Source organism: Sminthopsis crassicaudata, chromosome 4, assembly GCF_048593235.1.
Source record: "Sminthopsis crassicaudata isolate SCR6 chromosome 4, ASM4859323v1, whole genome shotgun sequence".
Classification (NCBI taxonomy): domain Eukaryota; kingdom Metazoa; phylum Chordata; class Mammalia; order Dasyuromorphia; family Dasyuridae; genus Sminthopsis; species Sminthopsis crassicaudata.
In genome coordinates, this window is record NC_133620.1 from 393,615,092 (window position 1) to 393,620,143 (window position 5,052).

Here is a 5,052-nt window from a genome sequence, read left to right on the forward strand (position 1 = left end):
TGCAAATGGAAACAATTCTATTTCCTGGCATGGCACTGGTACACTATCCAGGTTTCACAGACATACAGGACAACAGCTCTGTAGACCTTCACTCTTCTCTCCCTTCACTCTTCTCTCCCACACTTGAATTCAGTACCTCCCAAGCACTGAGCTAGCTCTGGGAATGCATGCATCAACTTCATCCTCTAAAGTTGCCGAGGTAAGTAAACTTATCCACAGCATTCACAATTTCTCCATTTGCTATAATTTCTGTAATTTCTCCACATATATATATATATATAAATATGTGTGTATACACGTATATGTATATGCACATATACATATCTATAATTTACTATCCCTTTCATATGTGAAGTTTGATAGCTAAAAGGAGATTACCATAAACTGTTGAATTAAGAGAACCACGAAAATAATACATAAATTACAAGATAACTGGAAAGATCAACCACAAATGAAAATGAAAGTTGTAAGAATTACAGTGAATAAGCAAGACTCCAAAGAAAGGATATGAGAAGAAATCGCACTTATTTTGCAGAGTTGGGAAGTCATAGGTGTGAAATATTGTAAGTCATTTATCCTATAATGCTTCTTTTGAAAAGTTGAATTTGTTCTAATGTGGTAGATATATTACAGAATGATTTAAGCATAAGGATGTTTGTTTATGCATTATTTCATCCATGAGAAACTGTGAGAAAACATAATACACTGCACTTCAGTTTATAGTAGTAACTCATAAGCTAGAACTCCTCTACTGCCCAATTTCTCAAGCAAAGCTTATGTCTTTTTCAAGATAAAGTACTATATTTATTGTATGTCTTAGGAGCTGTGAGCTGAAGAAGACTGGTTAAATCCTAAACTGTACCTTTTACCATGGCTGAAGCTCCCTAATTTAGAGCAACCAACGCTTCAGCTGCAACTTGATTTTGCCAAAATATGCCCTGTGGGAACCAAAATGCAGGTGGACACCACTGCAATTTATATATTCCTTAACCATTTAATACATATAAAGGTATGTTACCATTCTTATTATATTGCTTTCTTTTTTTTTTTCATGTGTCACTGAAGTTTTCGAGTGTTGTATCCCCAGCTGCGTTTTTTTTTTAATAAGCTCTCTAGTTTTTATTGTGTGATTCTACAGTGTATTGATTTTTTAGGAATGCATATGTTGAGTTATAACAAAAATGATTACATGTATTTCCAGACTTCTGAAATGTATTTATTGGTTTTGCAGAATGTTTTGTCTTTATCTTTTTAAAAATTATTCTTTATTATGAGGCAAGGCCAGCAAACTGTGGTTCTACAAATCAAATCCTATATGTATCAGCCAATATTTTAAAAAATATTAAAAATCATTCCTAGCTTATGTGCCATAAAAATACAAGTTTGTGGACCGTACCAAAATAGATGGCAAGTAGATTTAGCTATTAGACCAAATTTTCCAACCCTTATTATAAATGAGGGGTAGAAAAAATCAAGCACTGATGAGCTAAAAGCTGGGTACAACAATCTTTCATTGGTTGGGTTCTATTAAGCTGATAATTTTGAATGATCCATGAATAATAATATAAATGTCCAAATGGCCCTTGGCATAGAAAAGGTTCCCCACCCCTGTTATAAAAGATCCTCTGTGAGAAAGGAGGGATTCTAGAAGAATTTAGGTAATGGAAGGAAGGAAGGAAGGAAGGAAGGAAGGAAGGAAGGAAGGAAGGAAGGAAGGAAGGAAGGAAGGGAGAGAGAAGAAGGGAGAGAGGGAGGGAGAGGGGAAGGAAGGAAGGAAGGAAGGAAGGAAGGAAGGAAGGAAGGAAGGAAGGAAGGAAGGAAGGAAGGAAGGAAGGAAGGAAGGAAGGAAGGGAGAGAGGGAGGGAGAGGGGAAGGAAGGAAGGAAGGAAGGAAGGAAGGAAGGAAGGAAGGAAGGAAGGAAGGAAGGAAGGAAGGAAGGAAGGAAGAGAGACAGACACATACTCTAACAGAAACTAGCACCTTAAATTTAGAGACTAGATAAAAAATAAGAATAACTGCAATAAGTTAATATCAATTGGATGCTGATTTTGTAGTATGGAAGCTATGTCATTAGTACTTTTGATAGCAGGTCATTTCTACTTAGAAGTGTAGAAAGGGAGGAGAAATATGAAGGCTCTATCATTCATTCCTGATACAATTACTCTCAAAGTTCTTTAAATCTTTCACTCTTAGTTTCAATTTGTTGGGGGTGTTTTGTTTATTTGTTTGTTTTCCAAGAAGGGCAAATTGATTTTCATTGCTCTATACTCATCCATTTGCTGTTAATGGCACCCAGAAGCTGCTAGAGGTAATATAGTCAATTGGTCAGAGAGAAAATTAAAACCACAATCTTGATTTTAGCATCACCAAATAAGTGAACTGGCTAACTCATCTTTCTCTGCTCTTAGTTGTAGGATTTCTGACACTATAGATATTCAATAAACTGCTATTAAATGACTTATGGGAATACATCACATCTTCTCTGGTAGTTTAATCAATAGCCTTATGCTAGATGCAAGATGACATTTTCCATTTATCTTACCACTAGTTCTTAATCAGAAAAGTCTGAGAAATTCATCAGTGAGGTATATTCTAATGAGAGTTATAGGTTTATTAATGCCTCTGGAGATTATTTGAAATTCTAAAGAGCATACATTAAGCCATGCTGGCATCAGTAAGAATTAAAGGTCATTTGAGTTCATAAAAATGTTAAAAATAATCCCAGCCAAATAATTTAGATGTAGATTTGCCCAAAATGTCATTTGGCAAAAAAATAAAGAACTAAAGACCAATAGAAGGCACACACAAAACAGAGTTAATACTTAAAATATTCATTCATTCTTTAATTAATTTATGATCTGAAAAAATAATGGTTATATCACGATTTTTGTGTTTTCTTAATAAAAACAAATGTTACTGGCAAAGATGGCATATTACACTGTGCTATGAACTGATCTTTTTAGCAGTACCTTCATTTTCAAAAATTAATTCCCTAATGATTTCAGTCTCACAACAGAATAAAGATGGAATCATTAATATAGCAATTAGGTGTGAAATTAAAAATAGAATACCTTTTACATCAATAACTCTAGAGGCCGATACCCTTCTAACTTAATCAGAATGTTTTTAAATAGGGCTTTGGGTTTTCCTTCACTTGGAACCTGATATACTGGCCAGTATAACCAATCCATATTTCTTTTCTTTTGACCCTTGCAGGGGTGAGGGGTTATCCCTCATTTATATTTCTTTTGGGATCTGGGTTATTGCACTTTCTCTTTGTTTCTCATTCCATGATAAACATGACAGTGCTGTAGTGGTTCTTGCTTTTGTTTGATGGTGGTAGATCTCACTTTCCATGGCATCTCAAACTTAACATGTCCAAACAAACTCATTGTCTTTTTACTCAAATCCTCCATCTTCCAAACTTCCTCTTTATTGAAGGGGACATCATCATCATCACAGTTTTTCAGGTGCACTACCTCAGCATCCACCTTGATTTCTAACTCTCACTCTATATATCTATTCACTTACTAAATCTTGTCATTTACTTCCACATCATTTCTCATTTAATGTCTGCTTCTCTCTACTCACATGGCTATCACCGTAGTTCAAGCCCTCATTACCTCTCAGGATTATTACAAAAGCCTTCTACTTTGTCTTTTTCCTCAGGCTCTTCCTACTGTAATATATTTTCCTTATAGGTGCCAAAGTACTGATTATAAAGTGTAGGTGTAATTGTCACCCCACTGCTCAATAACTGCCAGTGATGCTCTATTTCCCCTGAGATCAAATATAAATTTTGCTATTGGGCATTTAAGGCTCTTCATATCCTGGCTTCTTCCTCCCCTTACAGTTTTTTTCATCACATTTTACTCCCATTCACACACTCACAATTCTATAGTATTTCTCTTTTTTTTTTCCCTTCCTCAGATACTACATTCTGTTTTCTGTTTCCACTCCTATGAACTAGCTATTCCTCATTCCTGGAAGTCCCTATTTATTCATCTGTTGCTTGACATTTCTAGTTGTTTTTTTCAAGACATCTAGACTGCTGCCTTTTATAGGAAGACTTCTCAGTTTACTGTCTATCTTTGAGGGTTCCTATGTCTACTGTCCTATTCTAAATGTGTCTTGTAAATTCCTATGTATTTGCATGCTATTTGACTCTTAATATGTAAGCTTCTTAAAGCCAGAGACTGTTTTCATTTCGATCTTTTTGTATCCCCAGCAGTTTGCAAATAGTCTGGAAGAGAGTAAGTATTTAGTAAAGGCTTGTTAATTGATTGATGGATATATTAAGTGCCTTCATCTATAGGTAGATGTTATAATTCTTCATATAAAAACATGTTTTTTATTCTTTATGTTGCACTTTAGGGTTGGGTGGGAGCACAGTGGATAGAGTGCTGGCCTTGGACTCAGAAAGAGGACCCTGAGCAAGTCACTTAATCCTATCTGCTTCAGTTTTCTCCTCTGTAAAATGATCTGGGAAAGATAAGAGAAAACCACTCCAGAATTTTTGCCAAGAAAACCCCAAAGAGGGTCATTTGAAGAGTTGGACATTCCTGGAAATAATTCAACAAAAATAAAATGTTATATTTTGAGAAAGGATCCAAACCAACCATCTTTCTACCTCTACACTTTGTTACTATTCCTTAGCTTCTTTCTCCCTCAACTCCTAGAGATCCCTTCTTCCATTGATAAGTTTCTTTTGGGAATTTCATTTTGAAGAAATATCCAGAGCAGCCATTTTTTATTCTCCATCTCTGCAACTCTAGAGGAGTTCCCTCCCTCCCCTGCTTGTCATTTTCTCTTTGTGTGGTATCTTTCCCTATTAGCTTCTTGAAGATGGTCTTTTTATTTGTTTCCCTAGGCACTTAGCATAGTGCCTAATAAAGATTAAGCACTTAATAACTGTCTAGAAGTGACTATATAGAAGATGTTAGGTAGTCTACCAGCAAACTGAATGCTATGATCTATTCTAGCTTGTTTTTTTTTTCCTCCCAGACTGTTGATAGATTCCAAATTCACATTTTAAGGACCTATTAATTCTGT